Here is a 26,549-nt window from a genome sequence, read left to right as displayed (position 1 = left end):
CCACAGCAAATGCTCAGTGACTGCCACCTTCAACTACAAAGGATCAGGTGCGATTCTCTCTACATCTGCATCCTTCACCTGGTTATTTATCTTACTGCCTAAAAATGGAAAATGGAGAGGCTCATTCACAAAGGGAAAACACTCAACGAGACTATTAAATTTTGTACTGAGCCATATGACAAGCAATCTCCTCTCAATCCTCTTTGTACTCTATCACAATAATAATAATAGTAAAAAATATAAAAACCTGTAGCACAAATAATAACCCAGAGACAGCTATTGGGATTCAACCTGAAAATCAAAGCAACCAAGCCACTAGAGAAGTTTTACCTCTACCAAGGCTGAGCCGACTGCAGACTAAGTAGATTAAGCAGCTTGAGTCTCTCTTTCCTCCTATTTTATATTCCCTCTAGTGCTGGGATTAAACTCCCTAGTACTGGGATTAAAGATGGGGTACCACCACTTGGATTTGTTTCTGCATTGATCTTGTGTAGACCAGAGTGGCTTTGAACTCACAGAGATCCTTCTCCTCTGTCTCCTAAATCCTGGTATTAAAGGTGTGTGCCACCATTGCCTGACCTCTAGTGGCTTAGCTTTGCCCTTCTGATCTTTAGGCAAACTTCCTTTATTAAAACAAATAAAATATCACTATATTTCACTTTTTGTCTAAAATAAAAAAGGCTATAACTAATATTAGAAAAACTATATACAGTAAGTACAATAGCTATATATAATATATACAAGCAATATGTACATCAACAATGTCTAGTCCATTTGTATTTGACAAATTATGAGAAAATACTCCATATCCTTCCTAACTTGGTGAGTCCAAAGTCTTGTACCTAATTTATCTTCTATCATAACCCCCTTTCTCTGTCTGGTAAACAAGGAAATCTGTAATTATCTGGTCTTCAACTCCCTCAGAGACCCGAGAAGGAATCACTATTAACTGAGCAGGCAGGAGGTGTGAGTACCACTTACTGACTTCAGCAAGAGGTGACAAGCAATGGGAGAGACTTCAAAGACAATCTGAAAGACTGGAAAGCTGGCTCCATGACAAAGAGCAGCACTTGCTACTCTGCCTGAGGATTTGAGTTCTATTTCAAACATCCACATAGTAGCTTACAACCACCTATAACTCCAATGCCAGGAGATCCAATGCCCTATTCGGGCGACCATGAACACCAAGCACACACATGCTAAACAGATACATGTAAACAGCACACACACACATATTTTCAAAGGTACAAAAATACTGTAATAAAAAGAAACTCAAAAGCAGGGGCATGGTGCTACACACCTGCTTCCCAGCACTGGGGTGAAAGTTGGAGGATCAGGAGTTCAAGGTCACCCTCAGCTCCACAGTGAGTTCAAGGCCAGTATGTCTCAAAAAAAAAAAAAAGAGGGACTCTTTTGTTCAATGAGGCTGCCATGCTCTGAACCAAAAATCTGGCATAGCTATCTTTAAAGAAGAAAAACTACATACATCCTGCACAGACAGAATCTCTCTTTTTTTTTGGTGGTGGTGGGGGAGTAGGGTGGGTAGTATCTTACAATGAAGCTGAGGTTTGGCCTCAAATTCATGATCCTTCTTCTTCAGCCTCCTGAGTGCTGGGAACTGGTGCATGCCACCAGCAGGTGACACAAGCTGAGGCAGAACTATTATATATAGCTAGGAAATGGCTGTTTATTCATATACACCATAAGATATGCAGTAAGAGCTGGAGGTGGATAACTCTGTTCTCACAGTTGAGCAACACACTCTAAGAGAAAAGAAACTAGGCTAAAACAAAAACTTTCATAAAGAATCTTTTGCCCTCAGCACTAGCCTTCCCTAAGATGGGCTAACTCCCAAAGTGCAACATCACAGAGTGATCCCATGGAGATGATGTTTACCAAGTACTTACTGTGTTCTAGGCATTACTGTGCATTTTTCATATGAACTAATTAATCCTCAGCATCATCATATTATAAATATTTTATTGTCTCTAATTTAAGCTGGAGAATTGAAGCTCAGAGATCAACTTGCCCAAGCAAGCTAAAAACAACTGTCCCAAAGTAGACTGGGATCAAAGCTCATGTTTTCAACCACTAGACCATGGTCTCAACTGTGGGTCATGACCCCTTTGGAGTTGTCAAATGACCCTTTCACAGCAGTCGCATGTCAGATATTTTTTACATGATAGTTATGCAATAGCAACAAAAATGATTTTATGGTTGGGGGTCAGCACAACATGAGGCACAGTACTAAAGGGTCACAGCATTAGGAAGGTTGGGAACCAGTGCTTAGACAGAGAAGAAAGCTGCCCTAATCTAATAAATGCTGCATAAACTTCTAGACTCTAGTAGGGACCTAACATTCATGGACAGTTTTGGTTATCTAGAATATCTGAATTCTAGACAATAAAAATATATGGGCTTTTGAAATTTTATTTGATTACTGCCTGACACACATCTGCAGTTGCTCAAGTGAACAAGATCCCCATGGTGAGCCTGTTGTCACAGCAGCTGCAGTATTCGGAGAAAAAGAAGGGTGGGTAATTACTCTTGACAGGCCACAGCAAGTGCAGTCTTCAAACCCCTTTTCAGTATTCTTGCTGGTCTCAAGGTCCATTTTATCTTTAAATACGACTGTACCACCTCTTAATTTATGGTATGAAAAATGTGCCAGGATGGACGCTGGGAGCAGAAGTTCAGGACACCACTAAGACACAGATCATAATTAACCAAAGACAGGCTGGTCATACCATCAGGAATGATTCTCATTAATAAGATTTTACCACAGCATTGTTCCTTACCCATTAAACGGTTTTTTTCCCATCTTCTTCCATATTATCACATAATCATTGGTTGGGTTTTCCTTTTCTCTATTACCTATAAGGGAAACAATCTGTGAGTCTGGGCTGATACATGGCAAGAATAAAAGCAATTTCATACATTTTATTCATAAATTCAGAAAAGGATTAATATATTACAACAGTGAAATCCTTATAACCTTTTTGACACTGACATTTTTAAAAATAGAAAAATATGATCCATATTTCAGCTAAGAACAACCAAAGATTCAGTCATTTACAGGGAAAATGAGTCATAAACACAAGCATTAAAGGATTAAAGCATTCCTCGCTGGGCGATGGTAGTGCACACTTTTAATTCCAGCACTTGGGAGGCAGAAGCAAGTGAATCTCTAAGCTTGAGGCCAGCATGGTCTACAGAGTGAGTTCCAAGATAGACAGCCAGGGCTACAAAGAGAAACCCTGTCTCAAAAAAAAAAAAAAAAAAAAAAAAAAAAAAAAAAAAAAAAAAAAAAAAAAACTAACTAGCCAGGTGGTGGTGATGCATGCCTTTAAGAGACAGGTGGATCTCGGAGTTCGAGGCCAGCTTGGTCTACAGAGCAAGTTCCAGGACAGCCAGGACAGTTACACAGAGAAATTCTATCTTGAAAAACAAAACAAAACAAAACAAAAAACTAATATAAAAAAATAAAGGTTTTCTTCTGAAAATAAATGGAGTTCTAAAGCATACACACTATCTTTACATAACTTAAAACTGTCAGAGCTGAAAAATCATGCTAAAGAAATATTCAAGTATCAAAAGCTAAACTTATTTATGCATAATGGTTCAGAGAAGGTGTGAGACAATTCCTTTGTGTTATGACCTATATGCAAGCAAGTATCTTTAAAGCAACATACTCTATACACAGAATATTATATTAAGCAAAGATAACTAGAGTTTATGAGTTCAATAAATTACAGATATAATCGTTTTTTTAGACTTCTGACACTTTATTGGGAATTTAGTAAAACATGATTGGTGTATTAGCTGCTATTTAACAGGATGGAAAATTCTCCCTTTTATCAGCCTAACAGTGAACACAGAATTCCTCTTGAAAGAAACTTTCTTTGCAAAAATATGCACCCTTGATATGGGGCCCCAACCTCTCAGGTCCAGTTCCCCTAGAGTGGGTGGTTCCCTGAAGAATGGCTGTCAAGATCCCAGAATAGCTGTCAAGAAAAGGAAATTGCTCTGCATTCTACAAGGGGAAGAATTTGTTGTTTTATCTCAAAAAGGGACTGAGAGAAGAATGATGAGAGGGACAGAGAAGAAAAGAGGAGCTAGTACAATAGGGCAAAGCTAGGATTGGGTGGGGGTGAAGAGCTCAGGCCAGGGACAGCTGAAAGTTGTCTGCATTAATGCAAAGCGAGGCTCTCTCCCTTTCTTTAGTAATGTATACAAATCCACAATGTGCTCTATGAATAGAGCCTTTCTGAAAATCAGAGGCACCAAGTTTTACATCTGGGTGCAACGGTGCAAGTCAGTATACAGGGCAAGAAGGTCTAGCCCCACATGGCAGAAAAAGTTGCAAGACCATGAAACTCACAAATGCTCTTAGGGAGAGCTTTTATCTACTATATATTATATGTGCAATACTTACTCAGACAAACCACCCCAAAACTATGAATGGAGCCTCAAATTTAAACAGTAACCCTCTCTCCCATCCAAACCTGATTTCCAAAGTAACAAAGCCCCCAAAAAACTAATTACAGTTAAGACCAAGTAATTTTAATTTAATTCTAGATGCCTCTCCTAAGCTAAGTATGTTAACCACCTTCATACTCAATAGCATGTAGGATGTGTAACCACATGGAAATTATGCTTAACATCCTATATTTGATCTTGGTCAAACGGTCATGCTGGGTGTGGTGGCACATGCCTTTAATGCCAATGCTTTAAAGGCTGAGCAGGTGGCTCTCTGAGTTCAAGGCTGTATGGTGCTAAGTATAGAACTGAATACTGAATCTAGGGCTTTGCTCATCAGGCAAGCTCTCTACCAATAACGCTGTATCCCTAGCCTATGACCTACACTTTTCATAAGAGAAGTCGAGGATGTAGCTCAGTGATAAAGTGCTTGCCTAGCATGCTCAAGGCCCTTGGTTCGAATTCCAGCACCACAAATTGGTGTAGGAGGTCCTTCTGTCTCTGTGTTGCTTTCATTGGTTAATAAAGAAACTGTCTTGGACTGTTGATAGGGCAAAACTTAGGTAGGCGGGGAAGATGGAACTGAATTCTGGGAGGAAGAAAGCAGGATCAGAGAGACGCCATGGATTGCCTACCAGAGTCAGATGCAGTAAGCCACAACCATGTGGTGATACAGAAATGGGTTAAATTAAGATGTAAGAGTTAGCCAATAAGAAGGTAGAGCTAATGGGCCAAGCAGTGATTTAATTAATACAGTTTCTGTGTGGTTATTTTGGGTATAAGCTAGCTGGGTTACCCGGGAACCAACAAGCGGTCCTTCCTGTTACAACAAATCTCAAATGAGGTCTCACTCTGTACTTCATTATATCTAATAAGCCACTAGAAGGATGTGTTTATTTAAGGGGCACAAGAGCATGGAAATTTTAAAAATAGCCGCAGATTTAGAAATCAGGGGGCCTTAGCCAAGCGCTTGGTGGCCCATGCCTTTAATCCCAGCACTCAGGAGGCAGAGGCAGGTGGATCTTTGTGAGTTCGAGGCCAGCCTGGTCTACAAGAGTTAGTTCCAGGACAGGCTCCAAAGCTTTAGAGAAACCCTGTGTCAAAAACAAAACAAAACAAAACAAAACAAAAACAAAAAAATCAGAGGGCTTGAGCCTACGTCTCAGGCTTATGAGCTGAGAAGCCCTGGACAATTCATCTATGACTTGAGATCTCTACACTTCCTCCCTATAAGGGATATAACATCAGCTATACTCCCAAAGATGCTGCAAAGATCAATAACAAATTGTGTATAAATGCATTACAAATAGACAAGAACTGTACATGTGTGACATTATTCTGGTTAGAGGAGAACCTGGTACTTAAACATTCCAGGAGCTCTGAGCAAACCGGAATGCAAGAGCCAGGTCTTCTAGGCAGAATTGAAAGGATTCTGAAGTGCGTTTGACATTTGGTTCCTTACTTTAGCTATATAATATCTAGTTTTAACCAATAAGCTTCATAGGGACTAAAGAACATAATTAGGTAAGAATTCTAGACTGAGAATTCCTTCTTACCAAAAAAAAAAATAGCTAAGAGCAAAGACTTAGTATGATTGTATTCTTCCCAGCCATAGTAGTTAAATGTAAATGAAAGCAATACCAAATTGCATCCATAATGAACAGCAGTAGAAGCAGGCACAACAATCACCTTAGCATGCATCAGAGTTCCCATTTAATCACTTCAGAATTGTAATCCTTTTATATCTCTACATAAAATAAATACTGTTAATCGATACAGTCTAATGTTTACATATAGCCACACCATTTTTGAAAAACAGCTTAACAGTTAAGAGCACATGCTGCTCTTCCAGAGGACCTGGCCTCAAATCTCAACACCTATGCCAGAAGGTTCACAACTACCCATAACTTCAGCTCTAGGAGTCCCAATGTCCTCTTCTGTCTTCCAAGGGTATCCCCCCCCCACATAAACAAACAAGCAAATAAATAAATTTAAAGTTTTAAAAATGAGAGAGAAGAGAAAGAAAGACAGATAAGGAGAGACTCCGACCGAGTAGACAGTGGGCTGGAGAGATGATCTCCGTTGTTAAATGGTATGGACCAATCTTTGTACACTGTAAATATGTATTACTCTCATTGGTTAAGAGCTGACTGGTTAATAGCCAGACAGGTAGAGGTTAGGCTGGACTTGCAGACAAAAAGAAAGTACAAAGAAAAAGAAAGGAGTCTCAAAGAGACACAGAGAGAAGCAAGATGAACTTGCCATGTTGAAAAAAGGTACCACCACGAGACAGTGCATAGATAAGCAATATTAGTTAATTTTAAAATGTAAGAGCTAGTTTATAGGGGCTAGAGAGATGGCTCAGAGGTTAAGAGCACTGGCTGCTCTTCCAAAGGGTCTGAGTTCAATTCCCAGCAATCACATGGTGGCTCACAACCATTTATAAGATCTGGTGCCCTCTTCTGGGCAGAACATTGAATACATAGTAAATGAATAAATCTTTAAAAAAAAATGGTGCATAGAAATAAATGCAAGAAAAAGCCACCCATATAAATACACACACAATTTTTAAAAAGAGCTAGTTAATAACAACCATGATCTATCTGCCAAGTATTTATAATTATTAATGAGTCTATATGTGGTTTTTTTGGAAACTGGTTGGCAGGACAGAAATGTTCACCTACAGTTAAGAGCAAAGGCTGTTCTTGGTAAGGACCCAGGTTTGGTTCCCAAGCACCCACGTCAGGTGGTTCATAAGTACCTGTAACTCTAGCTCCAGGGGACCCTCTTCTGGAGTCTGTGGGCATTTCATTCACATTCCCAATAACCAAAATCCCCACCTACAGACACACACACACGAAAACTGTAAAGAAGAAACACTAGACATTAGTTTTACAAGCACAGAGCTGCAACTTCAGCAGGGAGGGAACATGCTCACTGTACTCCCCCCAGACATCACTCCTGTTGGAGTGTTTCAAACACATCTGCTGTCATGTATTAAAATGAGATAGGTGTCAAGGATATTTTATAGAACAAAGTAGGGTCAGTCAATGACTAGCCCATGCATGGCCACAGAAATAGAGGCACCTAGGGCCAGGTACTTTACTGGTGCATTCCAGTAACTATGAAATATAGTTTACACTGTTGTGCCTATGATTTGAAATTATTGAACAATGAACCTATACTTTTCCACAATGAACTGACCAATCAGGGAACAGTAGTAGTAGAAGAGAAGCCCTTTAATGCTTGATTTAAGTTCTTTAAATCAAAAAGCTCTGGCCTAGTGTGGTGGCTCAGTACTGGCATTCTAGCACTCAGAAGGCTGGACCAGGAAAAATGCCCTGATTTCATGGCCAGCCTTGGCTATATAGTTCTAGGGACAGCCTGAGCTACAGAATAAGTAGTACAAAAACCAAAATCTTTAAACATAAAGCATAGATTTTTCACAGTTTTAAAATTCATCAAAATAAGTCAGACAGTGGTAGCACACTCCTTATGTCCCAGCACTCAGGAGGCAGAGGCATGTAGAGTTTTTTGAAGTCAGCCTGGTCTACAAACAAGTTCCAGGACAGCCAAGGCTATACAGAGGAACCCTGTCTTGAAAACAAAATTCATCAACATAAAACTAGACCCCAATAAGGAAGAAAAATATAACTTTTAAATTTCACAAAATGTGGGGTCCATCTTTTCCATATGGTTTTCAAGAATGGGAAGGTAACAAAAAGCTATTCATTTGATGAAGTCAGAAAAAAAATCACAGCTAAATGTCGAGCAGGACATGGCACCTCATTAGGTCTGGTTATTGTGCAGTCTGTGTATGCATATGTGTACTATGTATGTGTGTAATAACATGTTCATTGTATAGATGTGATTGGCTAATTTCCCTTCTGCTTCTTCTGGGATTCCTGAATAGATCACTTGCAGAAGACTTGGACCATCTAGCTCAGTGGTAGATCCCCAGCCTAGCCTGAGGCCCTGGGTTTAATCCTAGCACCACCGAGTGCTATTTTGGAGACTATCACACAGGTATGGAAAGGAACACTAGAGAAGAGACTAGAGGGACCCTGCAACAAAACAGTAAACTAAAAGAACATTTGGTGACGTAAACCAAGGAAGGAAGGGTTCCACATATATTAAATATAACAGGAAAAGTAAATTCGTAAATCTAAAAGAAAGAAATCTAGGAGACAACCTGGGAATGTTAAGTCCAATAAGCACTAGTGTAAACAAAACATATTAAAGCTAAAAGTGATGGGTTTGACTACATGAAATTCAAGCATTTGTATTCAATAAAGAAAAACACAAAGTTAATAGATACTAAGATGATATTCTTATGGCTCAAAACCACCAGGGATTGTGCAACTATGTCTAGATATTAAGTTTATGATTATTATATCATATATAATTTCCAGTTTCTATAGGAAACAAAGAACATACAGAGGCAAAACACAGAAGGAAAGCAATTAACTGAAACATGAAGAAATGCTCCAGCTCATTAGTGCCTTACATAAGTTACACTGAGACATTACTAAATGGCAAAAAGTAGAGGAAGTATTAGGGCAGCAGAGAAATGCCATGCTTGTGGCGTATAAAGTGATACATCCATTCAGTTCCTAACAGTATCTATGCCATCATGGCAATCCTGGAGGGGGGGGGGGAGGGCGGTCTGTATCCCAGGAATTCTAAAACAAGTCTGTGTTGGACACTGCAAGACTGCTACTGGTAGTATTGTTTACAGTAGCCTAGGTACCCATTGCTATGGAGATCTATGTACACCATGGAATACTATGTAACAGTTAAGACCAATTAGCTAAGTCTGCATCCAGCATAAATAGATCTTCAACTAGTAAACAGTGAAAAACAGAGTAAGATGGCATTTACAGGAGATTCTAAAGCCAAATTCTACAATAGCAGGGTGGAACCAGGTATTCTGTGACTAAAGATAAACACCACTGCCATTACTAAATGTTTACAAAGATGCACACAGAATTAAGAGCTCATATAAGCTACATTAGAGAGGAGTCTGTAGAGAAGGAATACACGAAAAGTGAACAGAAGGCCTCTGTCCACTGAAGCAAGAGTGCCCAAGCCATGGGAGAGTAAAGAGTTCTGTTCCCAAATCTGATGACCTGATTTTAATTCCTGGGATGTATCAGTAGAAGAGAACTAACTCCCACCCAGTTATCCTCCAACCTACACACATACTTAAAAAAAATCTTTTTAAAGGGCTAGTTATTGTGGCACACACCTTTAATTCCAGCACTGAGGAGGCCGAAGCAGCTGGATCTCTGTGAGTTTGAGGCCAACCTGTTCTACATAGTGAAACTCTGTTTCAAACACCCCACCCCCAAAACAAAACCAACCAAAAACTTCCCAAAAGTCGAAAAACATTTTTTTACTCATGCATATATTAATTGATCCAATAAAACCTTCTAAATAGCTCTTACATGGCAAGAGTTACGTTTAAATAGACCTATGGGGAAAAGTAAGTTATATATACTACTACTAACTACTACAAAGTGAGAAGCTCAGCATGTGTATGTGTTGTATGCACTTGTCATTGTGGGTTTGTATATGTGTGTGTGCTCCTGTGTATGTGTGGATATGCATGTGGAGGCCAGAGGTCGATACCAGATAGCCTTCCTTGATCACCCATCACCATTACTTACTTATTTATTTATTTATTTTTGGAGCTGGAGTCTCACTGAAACTCATGATTTGGTTAGGTTGGCTGGCTCATGAGTTCTGCTCCATGGCCCTATAGCAATGGGATTGTAGGAGCAGTCACCATGCCTGGCTCCTCATGTGCATCTGGAAAAGGAACTTATGCTCACAGGACAGGGCAGCACTTTACTGACTAAGCAACCCCCTAGGAATCATTATTTACTTATTTATTTTATTTATGAGTGTTTTGTTTGCATGTACATATATGCACTACATGTGTGCCCACAAAAGTCAGAAATAGGCATCAGATACTCTAGAACCGAACCCAGGTCCTCTGGAAGAGCATTCTGTGCTCTTAACCACTGAGCCATCTCTCCAGCCTCAGAACTCATCATTCTTAAAAGTTTACCAAATGAAGCTATAATCAAACCCGAGACTGATGCACACTAGGCAACTGCTATATTCCACTAAGCTATTGTGTCTCAATTTTTTATATAAAATAGAAATATATTTTGAGAGTCAAATATGGTGGCTCATACTTTTAATGCCAGAACTTGGGAGGAAGAGGCAGAAGGATCAAGAAATGAAAACTAGACCTAGCTACATAGCAAATTCAAGGTCAGCCTGGGCTACAGGAGACCCTATCTTTAAAAAACAAAACCAAACAAAAATACTAAGATAGCTTCAAGTTCCTCAAAGAACAAGTTGGGATGGGACACAAAGGCAAACTCTAAAGCTCCAGTGACAGCCACACCTCAGTCCACAGGGAAGACATTTTCCCTCACACTTCCACTGGGAAAACAACTACTTTTTGGAGAATTTTCAAAAAAAAGAAAAAATAAAGAAATCAGTCTAATTGCTCAGGAACCGTCTCAGCAGATTCCCATGTTCTGAGAGATTTTACAGGCTGACTGCTGGACACATTGTGCCTTATAATGTGCTCGCTGCCACACACTAACACAAGCTGACTCGCACTGGGAGGTGGCTGTCAGTTAAGCACTTACTGCACACTCATGAAGTCCCGGGTTCCCACATACAAAGTAAGCATGGTGGCTAATTCTCTTGCAGTCCCAGTGGTGGAAAGATGCAGACAGAGAATCCCTAGGATTTTTTGGCTGGCCAGCCCCAGTCCCCAGTAAGAGACTCTGTCTCAAAAAACCAACATAGATGGCTCCTAAAGGATGACATCTGAGTTTGACCTCTGACCTTCACACACAGGCACACATTTGAACATGCACATGTACAGGCCTGCATATATACAAATAACATATTCAGTGCAAAGTGACAGTTTTACTCCACATCCTTTTAGGACAGAACATGAAGGTTAAAAAAAAACAAAAACAAAAACTCTTTACCTTCCCCTTTTCTCTGATCTTTTTAGACAAGGGCTAGCTATGTAGCCCAGGCGAGCTTAAGCATGTGATGGTCATCTTGTCTTAACCTCCCCAATGCTGGCACCACCATGTCAGGCTTTGGATCTCTCTCTCTTCTTTTTTCTTTTTTGGTTTTTCGAGACAGGGTTTCTCTGTAACAGTCCTGGCTGACCTGAAACACCCTCTGTAGACCAGGCTGGCCTCGAACTCATAGAGATCCACTTGCCATTGCCTTCCGAGTGCTGAGATTAAAGGCATGTACCACACCGCCTGGCCTGTATTTCTGCTTTTATCTTAAATACATGAACATTGGAAAAATTCCTAGAAAGGGATATACACATTTTAGATTCCAGTAAACACTGCCAAATTCACCTCCAGAAAAAGTTTCCATTCCTGACAACAGTGGGCAAGGTTTTCAGCTTTCCCACACCATACTGGCAAGCAATGACTTAAAATGTCAGCCATAAATAAATAAATAAATAAATAAATAAATAAATAAATAGACTTGACTTTATCAAAATGAAAAATTTCAGATAATAAACATTTAAAATGAAAAAAAAATCAGCCTTACAGGTAAAAGGGTAGTAAACTATGTTTCATTTTATATTTATATTTAAATGCTTGTAACTACTGAATTTAAAGCTCGGGTATATTTTACAATTAATAATAGCAGTATACTAAGATGAACTGCTTACAGAAAAGTCAAGAGTCACATTAACAGCGTAACTGGAGAAGCTGATGTCGCTTGAGCAACTAAGAATTTCGGCACAGGGTATAGCATGGCATCAAACACAAATGGCATTGATGTGTCTTATGCCTTTCACTTAAGATGCAGTGGCGAGCTCATTAGGCTCTGCCAAACATTTGGAACATTTAAGAGTGTGTTTGGTCCTACAGTCATGTATTCAGTTTCCTAACTTTATGCATTTACTTAGTTTTGCCACTCTGACAATAGAACCCAGGCCTTGCCCATGTTAGGGAAGTGCTGAACTACACCCCAGCATTTATAACTTCTTTACTCTCTGATCAATACATTTGGATGACATTTTATTTGCTAATAATAAATCTGATCTTTTCTAGATGTTATAAAGTACAAAGGTCTAACATTAGCAATTAGTGTCTAACCATGAGCACCCAATAAAATTAAGATATAGGTAGCTGTAATGAACATAGAAAAAGGAGCAGAAAAGTAAATGTTGGGGTTACCAACATGGCTCAGTGGTGTTTGCCACCTAGTCTTGTGGCCTGTGTGTAATCCCTGGAACCCACATAGTGGAAGGAGAGAACCAGTTCCCATGAGTTGTCCTCTGACCTCCATGAATCTGTGGTATGTGCAGACTACACACTAAATTTTTTTTTTTTTTTTTTTTTTTGGTTTTCTGAGACAGGGTTTCTCTGTAGCTTTGGAGCCTGTCCTGGAACTAGCTCTTGTAGAGACCAGGCTGGTAAATAAATATTTTTTAAAAAGATTCAATTTTAGTGCTGGGTATCCATGAGGATATCCTAGACATTCTTGGATTTTTCCTTAATGTGGTGGTTTGAATAGGAATGGCCCCCATAGGCTCATATATGGTCATCTATTTGAATATTTGATCGTTGGGAAGTAGGATTACTTGAGAGAGAGTAAGAGATGTGACTTGTTGGAGTAGGTGAGGCCTTTAGAGGAAGTGTGTCACTGGGGGTGGGCTTTGGGGTTTCAGAAGCTGAAACCAGGTCTAGAGGCTCATTCTATTCCTGTTGCCTTTGGATTTAGATGTAGAACTCTCAGCTACCATGTCTGTCCGTGTGCTGCCATGCTCCCTGCCATGAGGATAATGGGCCAAATCTCTGAAATCATAAGTCAGCCCCAATTAAATGTTTTCCTTTATAAGAATGCCATGCCACATTCGAGCACCGGACTGAAATCTCAAGGTCCAAATCAGGAGCAGAAGGAAAGAGAGCACGAGCAAGGAACTCAGGACCGCGAGGGGTGCACCCACACACTGAGACAATGGGGATGTTCTATCAGGAACTCACCAAGGCCAGCTGGCCTGGGTCTGAAAAAGCCTGGGTTAAAACCGGTCTCGCTGAACATAGTGGACAATGAGGACTACTGAGACCTCAAGAACAATGGCAATGGGTTTTTGATCCTACTGCACCTATTGGTTTTGTGGGAGCCTAGGCAGTTTGGATACTCACCTTACTAGAACTGGATGGAGGTGGGTGGTCCTTGGACTTCCCCCAGGGCAGGGAACCCTGATTGCTCTTTGGGCTGAAGAGGGAGGGGGACTTGATTGGGGGAGGGAGAGGGAAAGGGGAGACGGCGGTGGGGAAGAGACAGAAATCTTTAATAAATAAATAAAAAAAGAAATGGGTTAGGCAAAATATGAGAATTAGCCCGTAAGAGGCTAGAGCTAGTGGGCCAAGCAATGTTTAAAAGAAAAAAAAAAAAGGAATGCCATGATGTGGTGTCTCTTCATGGCAATACAACACTAAAAGACTTAAAAGGGTTATTTGTTTAAGGATTTGCTTATTTTATGTGTAAGTGCACATGCCTGCATAAATTTATGGGCATTACATGGGTGCAGGTGCCCAAAGAAGGCAGAAAACGGTGTTAAGAGTCCCTGGAACTGGAGTTACAGATAGCTGTGAACAATGTGGGTACTGGGAACCAAACCTGGATTTTCTACATAGAGCAATAAGAATTCTTAACCACTGAGCCATCTCTCCAGCCTATTGTCATCATCATCATCATCAACATCATCTTGTGTTCTATGTATGGGGCAGTGAGGGTTACGTGCACTAGGTTTATGTGCCTGTAGAGGTCAGAAGAGGGTAATAGATGCCCTGGAACTAGAATAACAGAGTTTTCAGACATCCAAAGAAGGTCCTGAGAATCAAAATCTAGTCTCCCATGATGCTTAGGTATTACAACTGCAGATTACTTTGAATTCCAGCTCATTATGCTTCCACCTCCCAAGTGCTAGAATGCACCATTCCTGGCTGGGATTTGGATTTATAAAAACAAACCACTAATTCAGACCCACATGCTCTGTAAGTGCCCACATGAAAGACGACGTCTGCTCACAAGTGCTGATTCACTGTCAAAGGCTCAATGCCTATGATGATAAACCTATTAGCAATGATGGCTGAAACAAGCTATTCACACATTTTCTTACCCAATTCTCTTCATGATTACCTCCAGGTAACGGTTTTTTAAAAGGAGAATCAAATTAGCTCTAACAAGGACTTTGACCTCACTACCCTGATAAATCAGTAGCTATTATTATAAGAATAAGTACCATAATTTATCTATCATTCTAAAAGAGTTTTAGCTCAAACCTGATAAACCAATAAACCTCTACCCATCCTTGCTTTAATTTTCAAGTAAAATTTACATTCACAGAAAAAGGACTCCTTTGGGCTATTTTAAAGTCAAATGTTGCCGGGCGATGGTGGCGCATGCCTTTAATCCCAGCACTCAGGAGGCAGAGGCAGGCGGATCTCTGTGAGATCGAGGCCAGCCTGGTCTACAGAGCTAGTTCCAGGACAGGCTCCAAAGCCACAGAGAAATCCTGTCTCGAAAAAAAAAAAAGTCAAATGTTCTTGCTGCTTTAACACCCCCACATGGGCCTGTCAAGTGAACACACACAAATGACCCTACACATACTCCCCATGTCAGAGACTGGAGGAAGAAAGAGAGCAAGAAGCTACAAAGAGCAGGATCTTTATGTGACACAGCTAAAACTTAGCTGTAATTTATATTTTGGTCACTCAGCTGCCTTTGAAAAAGCTGATACTATGGCAGGACTGCCTTTCCTTTCCTACCGCACCAGCAGCTGTGCAGCCCTCTCACCACGGAGCAGTGACTGCCCTGCTAGAGCAGCACTGCTGGGCAGCTTCTGAACACAATGCTGGAAGCCCGCTAATCTTCTAATGGGGCAGGAACAGTAAAGACCAGTTTCCTGGACTTTAAACTATGCAGAGTGCTGTGCTAATCCTCCCCAAATCCCACAGCACAGGGGTGGGGGTGGGAAACAGCACACAAATTATCAAACTGCACCATGGGCAGTGGCTCTGGGTTACATTAGTTCCTAACATTCTTATATCTAGAAAAGGCATGGTGGAAAGGGAGAGACACATGTACAAAAGCCTACCAAAAACATGCAAAAATTAATTTTTACCCTGATTCTTCTAATGTGCTAGCCAACATTTGCCCCTAATCATTTGCACGGGAGGCATTTTCACAGTGAGACTGGGAGACATGCTACTAGAGTGTAAATTACTAATTAGCTCAAAGGAAGACAAAGAGAGAAAATACCTGTCACAGAGTGCTGTTTACAACTTGACACATAATACAAACAACCCGGAACATTTCAGAGGAATCCTTACTTCCCAGACTTCTCTTAACACGTGAATGGAAAAGGAATGGTATTATAGTCTTTAAAAACTGTTCATGTCTCAGAAACAATAACACATGACTAGAAACAATGCTTTCCAAATAATTTGTAATTTTCTCGTCCTTATGAAAGGGAAGTGTTTCTAATTATTACAATCAGCGTTTATAAGGAGCTATATTTCATAGCTCTGATAGCAGCTAAAAGAGGGGAGAAAAGGAGACAAAGCCCACAAGTTCTGTGTTTCACATTTGTCAGGATGCAACTACTAGGCTTAAGTCAGACAGGCCTGTCTACAGTCACGCGTTTAACATCTCAGACACTGGGGTTGACTGGAGGCAAAATGGGGTCAGTCCATTTCCTTAAGTGAAAACAATGGAAAAGACTCAAAATTTAGGTTTGGGGATGGTGGCCATGTTAATATTTTTATGGATCACCTCCACGTAAGGCAGACCTATTTGTATGAATCCCGGTCAACATTTCAGAAGTTAAACCTTGTGTACATTGGTTCTTTTTAGCTCCTTGAAGCTAAAAAGATCTCAAAGGTAGGAATTTCATCTCAAATACTTCATGATATTGCTTAACAGCCTTGATTCTCGGCACTCAGGAGGCAGAGGCAGGCGGATCTCTGTAAATTCGAGACCAGCCTGGTCTACAGAGTTCCAGCACAGCCAGGACTGTTTCACAGAGAAACCCTATCTCGAAAAACAAACAAACAACATAAAAACAACCCAAAAACCCCAGCCCTGATTCTCACACAATCATCATGCATATTAGCAGCTACCACATTCTAAGGATGGGATTTCCACAAGTTCCCAACAGAAAAGCATTTGACAATACAATGTTTTGTAAATAACAGGGCCTACACATCTGTCATTAACAGGTGACAGAATCTTTTCCAGCATCTACTAAAGCACACTGCATAACATCACAAAGTCCTCCTAATATTTATTTATTTAGGTTTCTTGAGAAAAGGTCTCACTGTTAGCCCAAGCTGGACTGAAATAATGTAGCCCACGCTGACCTGGAATTTATGATAACCCTTATGCCCCAACCTGAGTGCTGGGATTCCAGGCTTTGCACCAGTATCTCTGACTTCTAAATTCCATCTTGACATTACTTCACCTTAAAGGCTTTGACTAAAATAAAATATATACCAAACTTATTCCCTTTCACTTATTCTCAATATATTATTTATTGAGACAGGGTCTCTATGTAGCCCTGGCTCTCCTGGAACTTATTATATAGACCAGGCTGGTCTCAAACTCAGATCTTTCTGCCTCTGCCTACAAACTGGGCCACCACACCTGGCCTCTATTTTAATATTTTATGCGCATGAGTGTGTTTGCCTGTATGTATATGTGTGCACTACATGCAAGCCTGGTGATGCTGGAAACCATAAGAAGTCATAGGATCCCTGGAACTGGAGTTATAGGCAATTGTGACCTGCCATGGGCATGCTGAGAACCAAAACCTGGGTCCTCTCCAAGAGCATCAAGTGCTCCTAACCAATGAGTCATCGCTAAGTGCTCCGCCCCCCGAAAGCCTAGTTTTATTTATTTTTATGCCTATGTGTGTGGATGTGCACATTTGACTGTTAGATGCCCCTGAGGCTGAAGCTGAATCACCCAGCATGAGTGCTGGGAATTGAATTCAGATCCTCTGCACGAGCAGTAAGTACTCTTAATCACTGAGCCATCTCAACAGTCCCCTCCCTTTTCTTTTTTAAATCGAATGTGTTCATATTAAATTTCTCCTATTTTATTTGTTTAAAAATGCTTAGAAAATGATAAAGCAAGTCAGTTGAAATGAAAACAACTAGCAATTTTGAGAAAAGACATATAAAATCTGTGTCTCATTTCTTTAACTTTCCTCAAGACTGAAAAATTGTAATAAAACCCATAGTCATCAAAAAAAAAAAGTTTTTCAGATCATGGCAGTGAGAGACCAGGAGTTAGACTCTGATAGACAGACAGACAGAGGGGCCATAGGTATAGGTAATAGAGGTGTCAAGTTTCCAAGATGGCAGCTCCTTCCTCACCCTTCAGACTTTTGTCTTCTACTAGCGGGCCCCTGCTGATTGAAGGCCATATCAGAACGTGTCACACAACAGTTACAGACCAATCAAAAATCATCCTGTCTGTCTTCAAACTGACCAACCCCTAATAGCGAAGGGAAAACTCTTCCACAGCTTTAAAACTCTCGGCCCTAAGGACAGCTGGACTCCAGCTTTCTGAGGCCCTCTGCTTTGCCTGTGGCATATGTCTTCTTACCCCCAATGAACGCCTTTTTTTTTAAACTGTCTGTGGTGCTTGAGGTTTCCATGGTGTTAACCTTTTATGCTTTAGATTGTTCCTGTCTCGTTATTTTTTAACTGGCAGAGAAAATGAATCCAATCCAGACCCCTGGACTGTATCATTTCAATACCCCTAGACTGTATGACTGAAGGCAGGAGGTTCAAGAGTCCAAGGCAAGTTACTGCTACACCAAACGCCTTAAACTTCAGCAGGCAGGATGCTAGGACAGGCCTGTCTCCGTGGATTCAGGCCACTAATGGAAGCCCCCTGTTAGGTTGCTTCCGGTTACAATTTTCATGTTTACCTAAGGTAAACCCTAAATAATTTCGTTTGCTTTCTGTCTGTTTGAAAAGGGCCATCCTGCAGCCCAAGCTGAGCTAGAACTTATCTAGTCGAGGCTGGTCTCAAACTTGTGGTAAATCCTGCTTCAGCCTCCCCAGTGCTGAAATTCCAAGTATGAGCCACCAAACTCAGCAAGCTACATTTTTAATTTTAGTGAGTAAATTAATTTACTTCACCAAATGAAAGCAGAGTATTATGTACATTTCTTAGACAGGCATACATAAAAAGAAAATAAAACAGCAATATTCTGAACAGATTTTTACTTATGGATATCTGCACTGAAGCATAACTTCCATTCTTCCTCACATAGCAATGATCTTTCAACTGAGTATAAAATATTTTTCCAACTTCAAAAGTAGACAGGCAATTTGCAACACAGTAAGGTGCTATGAAATTGGTTTGGGGTTGTTGGCTTTGTAAAAACAATTTTGAAATAAATACATAAAAGCACAGGAGAACCTTAATGTAATATGTGTATTAGATGGCACCCTTGGGGTGCTGGTCCTTGGTTCACCACTGACAAAGAAACAGAGTAGGGTGGAGTGTGGCAGCAAGTACCTGGAACCCAGAACTGAAGCAAGAGGCTAAGAATTCAACATCAGCCAGGGGTGAAGGCACAGGCCTTCAATCCCTGGGAGTTGTTTCCTAACAGATTCCAGAAGATCATTAAGACTGGGAAAGACCCGCTAAGAGGACTAATTTCACAGTTTAGATCCCTAGTACCCACACAAAAAAAGGCGGACAGGGTGACATTTGTCTGTAATTCTAGTGCCGGAGAAGCAGAAACGACAGACTCCTGGAGCTTCCTGACTGGCTAGCTTAGCCTAGCTGGTGAAGTCAGGATTTAGTGAGAGACCCTGTCCCAGAAGAGATAGGGAGTGAATGACTGAGGAAAGAACACACTCTTACACCTGCGCGCACGTGAACACACACACACACACACACACACACACACACACACACACACACGATGGAGGGGCTGAAGGGTATCTGTGGTAGAGCATAATCTTAGTGTACATGAAGCAGTGGGTGCAATGATCACCATCAGAAATGAAAGAGTAAATGTATCACTGGGTTAACAACTGACAGAAATAGTATTAGTGCTCAAAGACTGTGGCGACCAAATAGGCAGGTCACTTCACCTCAAAGGACACTTTTATCTCAAAACAATTAACAGACCCCTGCCTCAAGGTCACTGAGAGGGGATGACTTACAACAGAATCTGGCACTGGAGAGTCGTGCAGACACCTCATGGACTCTTTCTGTTGCCATGAGTAAGTAAGGTTTCATTCTTTGTTTGCTTGTCTGCCTGCTTATTTGTTTATGGTCTCACCTTATAGCACAGACTAGCCTGGAAATCCTCCTGCCTCAACCTTTTGAACACAGGAATTTCAGGCAAGCTAGAGCTTTTTTTTTTTTTTAAATATTTATTTACTTATTATGTATACAATGTTCTGTCTGTGTGTATGTCTGCAGGCCAGAAGAGGGCACCAGACCTCATTACAGATGGTTGTAAGCTACCATGTGGTTGCTGGGAATTGAACTCAGGACCTTTGGAAGAGCAGGCAATGCTCTTAACCACTGAGCCATCTCTCCAGTCCCCAGCTAGAGCTTTTATAAATACCACTATAAGCAAACATTTTTTTCCTAGTAAAAGACTATTGGCAAGGCAAGAATAAATAAATACAAATATAGCATTAAGTGTGTGATTAGAAAAAAAGACTTCCTGAAAATAATAAAATGCTAGAAGAGATTATTTATAAGGTAATCTTGCCACTGAAGATTTTTAAGAAAATAGGGTGTGTTTTGATCTACCTGGGATGACTTAGGTGGGATATTGACTGAAGCTGCAGGATAAACCCAAGATCCTTTCAACGTCTCTTCCCATCCAAAGATTCTAAGATTAACCAGAAAAGAAAATTAATCATGTACAACCTACTCATCCTAATCTAGAAATATAAATAAGTTTTATTCTTAGCAAATAAAATAATAACCAAAATAAAAGTGACGTTCCATTAATACCTGGGTATGGTAGCCAGTGCCTAAAATCCTTGCACTCAGAGACTAGGCAGGAGGTTCGCCACAACTTTAAAGCTAGGTTAGACTACGTAGTCAGTTTCAACAGTCCAGGCTACAGTGTGAGGTCATATCTCAAAATAAATACAGAAAACTAGAGACAAGCCAGGTGTGGTAGGGCTCATCTTTACTCCCAGGACAGAAGAGGTAGAAAGTGTATCTCTATGAGTCCATGTCAGCCTGGTCTAATTAGTAAGTTCCAAGCCAGCCAGGGATATAGTGAGACCTCGTTTCAAAACAAAATAATTCTACTAGGTGAACAAAAGAAAACAGCTTAAATTTAACACTGGAGTCCTTATGATAAGTAATAATGTCTGTATTAAAAGATCATCCATTTTTAGCCAGGCATGGTGACGCACCTCTTTAATTCCAGCTTAACAGAAGCAGAGGCAGGCCAATCTCTGTGGGTTAAAAGGTCAGCCTGAGCTGGGTGGTGGTGGCACACACTTTTAATCCCAGCATTTGGGAAGCAGAGGCAGGTGGATCTCTGTGAGTTTGAGGCTAGCTTGGTCTACAGAGTGAGTTCTAGGACAGCCAGGACTGTTACACAGAAAAACCTTGTCTTGAAAAATCAAAAAAAAGGCCATCATGGTCTAGTCGACATAGCAAGTTCCAGGCCAGCCAGGTCTACATAGTGAGACCAGTGTCTCATAAACAGTTTTAGAAATATGAACCTTAGAAATATGACCGAGAGTGTGGTCGGCATGTGTGATGCTCTGGAGTTCACTCCCAGCACAGAAGAAGCAAAAAGGAAGGAACTAGGATGAAGGAAAGAGAAAAGAAAAGGAGAGAGGAGATCACTGAGAAACAATCATCCACAGCACCAGTGGTTTAGCACACCATAGCAATGTAACAGAAACAAAATGAGTACTCAAATAGGCTCCTTCCTTTGACAGACAGCCAGATAAACAGATCACCTTTTGAAAAATGCATCATAAAAATGGCAATATCTTAAACAAAGTATAGCCAGCCCAGGCACCTACAGGCATGTGCACATACCTTGCAGAAACAGACATCTCATATTAAAGTCACACTTCATTTTCAAAGTTATTATTTCCAGACTAGTCTCAAATTAAGAAGCAAATATTTGTAATTAAATTTCTTCTATAAGTTGCCAAATAAATCTACCTACCTTCAATCTGCCTAGAATAATCCAGAAAATAAAGTACTGAACTATAAGCTTGCCCTTAGCACAGCTAAAAGTTAGCCCAGAGTTCAAATTCTAAAATATCCAAATATATGTATGTGTGGACATTTCTGATATCCACAAATCAAAAGCAAACTTTGCTAACCCTTATTAATGCCAGAAACTTATCTTCTGCTACTTATGCAAATGTCCACCAAGTGAGAGCAATCTAAAGTCACACAACTTTAGAGAAGTGGGCTAGGCTTTACGTGTGTGTGTTTGTTTCAGAGTCTCATGTAACCCAGGCTGGCCTCATACTCACGTAGGCAAGGCTGACCCCTGCTACCTTGGGAGTGCTCGGAAGACAGCCATGCACTACCATACAGTGCTAGGGGATTAAACCCAGGTCTTCGTGAATATTAGGTAAGCACTCTACCAACTGAGCTACATCCCAAGTCCCTAAAATAAGGGTTGCTGAGGTTTGCAGTCTGGCTTGCCGAGCTGAGGGCCAACCCAAGCCCTTGCACATGATAGACAAGTGCTCCACCATCAGCAACACTTGCAACCTCTACAGGACCTGAGGGAGAAAAGGCATCACTGTGGCTCTGAATGTGCACCAATGAAATAAACTCAAGACTAGAAAGACTGCTCAGTGGTTAAGAGCATCGACTGCTCTTCCCAGAAGACTCAGAACACACACATAGCTCACAACTGTCTGTAGCTCCAATTCCTGGGGATCTGATTCCATCTTCTGCAGTGTCCCTCTGCAGGCAGATATACATGCATGCAAACAGAGCACCTATATACATAAAATTAAATTTCAAACAAGATTGTCAAGAATAGTTGTACCCTCTGTCCCCCTTACAGGAAATCATACGCTGTCTTTCACATTATCAAATGCAAAGTAAATACTCATCAATATTCTTAGTGAAATGCAAACGCTTTAGAATGAAAATCATTAAAAACTTCTACCAAGAAAGAGTAACCTAAATTTTGCCCCAAAATTCTTATCTTCCTTTTAATCTCCAAAATGGTCTTATAGGGCAAGGGAGAAGGTTTATTGGGTAAAGGAGTTTGCTGCCAAGACTGACAATCTGAGTTCAATCCCCAGAACCCTCATGATGTAAAGAACCAACTTCTGTAAGTTGTCTCCGACCACATGTGCTCCACATACATATAAATAAATAAATATAAGTATTTTAATTTAAAGTAAGTCTTAAAAACCAAAAGGTTCTAAATATTAATATGTCCTTCCTAGTCACAATCATAAAATACAGCAGGCAGATGGATGGCGATCTTATCTTACAGAATTTTTTCATAAAAGACATTATGTAATCTAAAAGATGAGTCCACAGCTCTAAAACTCTCCACAACTCTCCACTCCACCTTTCTTTCTCACAGTCTGCAAAACTGAGGAGTAAGCAACTCCACAAAAATGTTCTACACAAAGCTGAGAGCAGCTTAGGAACTCAATCCCCCTTTAGCACAGTTCCCTGGTTGGTTATTCACCTTTCCCTGAATGGTTTCTCCTTATTCTCGAGCCCCTGAAAACAACTAAGGAGAAATCTGGCTGAATAAGGAAAGCAGAAAGAGTCCTCGCTGTCTCTATCCCAGTGGTTCACTCTTCAGTGGAAAGAAAACACTGTTGACGAGACCCACCCTAACTACCCCAGCACACAGGCGCACTGTAAATCAACATAGCCCTTTACCCCTTAGTACGGTAGTAAAATTACAAGGTTTTAAGCACCTAAGGCTGCCATTTTTCTATTACACAAGAACAAAATCAAGTCAAAATGGGTCCCATCTTTTCAAAGTGGCCAAGAGAGTGGATTTTCAAGCAATGAAAGATGGAAACTGGATCCAAGACTCCTTGAAGAGAGAAAAGGGATTTGGAATTTCCTACTTTTAGGGACAAAAGGAGTCACAAATTCAATACACATTTCTCTTAACAAAGAACTCCTGTGCTGCACCCCACCTGGGCCCCTACTGTTCGCTTTTACCCTTGTTTCGAGGGCCCCTTTCACTCACCATGGTTCCTTATCTTCTGCACCAAAGGCCCCTACCCTGGATTCTTCACTACAGCATTTGTGCCCTGCCCCTTCCAGACCTTCTGGGGCACCTTAGAGCAAAATGCGCATTCGGCTCCCACTCCTGTGCAACCACCCCAGTTCGACACCCATCAGGACTCTCCCGGCTTCCCTTACTCCCCATTCCATCCTCTAAATTCCAGGGCCCATCTCTTCCTTACTCATCTTCTCAGGCTGTTTTTCAGCCAGTCCTTGCTGAAGCCCTCCAATGTCCCCAGGTTCCCTGTCCCAGAGCACCATCACTCCTTAAACCGTGCTTCTAGCGTCCGCTCAGCTTTTCTTTTCTCCCACAACTGTCCTATTAACGCCCAGCTCTAAGCTCGCTTTCCTTTCGTCCTTTCACTAACGCTCCAATTTCTGACTCCACCTGGTTGTAATCCAGGTCTCCTGCCTCCCTCACTTTGCAGAATTTACACCCATCACCCAGCTATTGACCCACACCTTGTCGATCCTACCCCAACTGATCCCAGCCCTTCAGCTCATCCCTGGCTCAGCACTAGTTCACACCCTTGTCACGTCTGGCTCTTAATCACTCTCTCTCCCCTACTCCCAACTATTACCCGGTCCTGCTCCTTGTCTTTCCGTGCAACTCTGGCCCTGGTACCCTCACCCCAACACCACCCACCTGCCAAGCCTTGCCCCTTGTAGATCCCTGCTCCTAGCCCTGACCCCGGATCCCTCTTCCCAGCCCCGGGCTTCCTAACCTCATCCCGGGGCCAGCCTGGGTTTCTTTTTCACTCCTCTCCCGGCTTCTAACCCTTTCTCCTAATTCTCCTCATCTTATACTCAGCAACCGCTCCCCCAGCAGCCTGCTTTCCCCTCTCTCCCTTCAAGGATTTCACCTCAGAACCCAGACGTCGCCCACCCCGCCAAAACGCAGCGCCCGCGCGCCGGGGCTCGCGCCTCCGCTGTCGCCGCCCGTCGTCCCCGCCCCGGGCGCCCCAGGACCGCCGGCGTCGCGGTCCCGCCCCCTGCCGCCGCTCCTCCCGCCCGCCAGGCGCGCGCCGCCTTTGTCGCCCCTCACCCGGTGTGTGAGAGGATTTTTTTTTTCTCCTTTAAAAGGGGAGGGCCGGCATGCCGGGGCCGGGTGTCCCCGCCTCCGAATGTCTGCGCGGGATCCCAGCCACCGCGGACCCCCACGCCCCCCGGGCCGCCCCCTTGGCCGCTTCGCCGGCCCTCCGCCCCCTACCCAGATCCCCCCCCCCTATATTTACCGCCATCATCAGCACGCGCGAGCTGTCACCAGGGCGCGAGACAAGCGGGCAGGCCACACCCCCCATCGCTCATTGGTACGCCTACTATAGCCCCGCCCCCAGGGCCCCGCATTGCGCCAACGGCGCGCCTCCTGGCCGCGACCCCTGGCCTCTAAGCCCTCTCCGCGGGTTCGCGCCGCGGGCACCAAGTTTCGGGTCAGCCGAGACGAGGCGGCCGTCGGCCGTCGGCCGGTCGGCGTGAGGGGGCAGGCGCGGAGCGGCGCGGGAGAATCGCGGGTAAAGTTTGGTTGAGTCACAAGAGGGTACAGAAGATTTCTAGACAAAGAGACTCTTAAAGGTGCAGAGTCTAGTGTCTGGCCCTCCTCCTTAAAGGGCCAGGCTTCTGCCGAGCACCACCCCCTTCTTCCCAGCCATTAGTCTACGGGATCTGTAAAGGAATTCAGCGCGAGTTCGTTTACTCTGCGGCTTACCTTTAATTTGTCTCACCGCTCCAGAGAGGCCTTTTCCACTCCTGCTTGCTTTTTGGTTTTGTTGTTTTCTTTACTGTGCAGCGGCAGCCAGCGAACCATGGAGTTTCCCCGAGGCAGCGTTTGCAAAAGTTACTCTTGGCGCCTGGACAAGCACACACGTGTGAACTTTTGCCACTGATGGCCAAGGCGCGTTTCAGCTGTTTTATGAAAATCCTCTTCAACAGGAGAAGGAAAAGATCGTTGCTCCCCAAATGGGGCCTAGGAAATAAATCAGACCGAGGTGGCGGTAGCCCTAAGGACTTCCAAGAAGGATGAAATCCATTCTGAAACAGAAAGACTGGCTCACAAAGTAGGTAAGCTTCCTGGGTGGCACTGTCCTGACCAACCTTGCGGGAGAGGATCCCTCCAAAGAAGATACAGTGTTTCAACACCCAAGACAAGGCTAAGGCAGGCAAAGACATTTTTAGTTTAAGAAAAAAAATAAAAAAAGAAGCCGGGTGGTGGCAAACACCTTTAATCCCTGCACTCGGGAGGCAGAAGGAAGCAGAACTCTCAAGGCCATCCTGGTCTAGGAGCGAATTCCAGGACAGGCTCCAAAGCTACAAACAGCGAGTTCCAGGACAGGCTCCAAAACTGCAAAGAAACCCTGTCTCTAAAAACTGAAAAACAAAAGGAAAAAATAAAAACAAAAAGAAATGTATATTATATGCTACAGTGGTTCAAGGCTTTATATCTGTAAATATGGAATAAGTAAAAATGGCAGAAATTAAAAAATAAAGCTGGACGTGGTAATCAAATCAACCAGGAGGCAGAGGCAAGAGGATGGCATTGAGTTCTTAGACTCTATAGACTTCATGGTGGATTCAGGGGCAGTTTTGGATAAGTAACAAGAGTATTCAGGGCCTGGGTGAGGACGAGGCCCTAGGTTCAATTCCCATAGTGGAGGCCATGCACCTTAACAGTTCTCTTTATGGGATTCTAAGTTGTAACTCTTTACCTTAAGTGGATGTAATAATAAACATTTTAAAAGCTGTCTTTTGTTCTC

At 42.1% G+C, this 26,549-nt stretch overlaps 1 protein-coding gene across 6 annotated transcripts in view; it reads right to left on the bottom strand.

The window, feature by feature from the left end:
- The window catches only part of Usp49 (ubiquitin specific peptidase 49), a 63,793-nt gene extending 37,244 nt beyond the window's left edge, over positions 1-26,549 (bottom strand). For 3 of the 6 annotated variants that reach the window (XM_050122748.1, XM_050122753.1, XM_050122754.1), the window contains exons 1-2: positions 25,035-25,080; positions 2,799-2,874 (exon numbers count right to left, since the gene is read on the bottom strand). The gene's annotated coding sequence lies outside the window, so the exon portion shown is untranslated. Of the gene's footprint in view, positions 1-2,798; positions 2,875-20,346; positions 20,429-23,761; positions 24,877-25,034; positions 25,081-25,504 lie in introns of those variants that run through there. The other 3 variants (XM_050122749.1, XM_050122752.1, XM_050122751.1) reach the window with 3 other exon arrangements.

This window comes from Alexandromys fortis, unplaced genomic scaffold, assembly GCF_014885135.2.
Source record: "Alexandromys fortis isolate MF-2015 unplaced genomic scaffold, M_Fortis_MF-2015_v1.1 scaffold_212, whole genome shotgun sequence".
In the NCBI taxonomy this organism is placed as follows: domain Eukaryota; kingdom Metazoa; phylum Chordata; class Mammalia; order Rodentia; family Cricetidae; genus Alexandromys; species Alexandromys fortis.
Note: the sequence above shows the minus strand (reverse complement) of the source record. Positions and strands in the feature narration are given on the sequence as shown.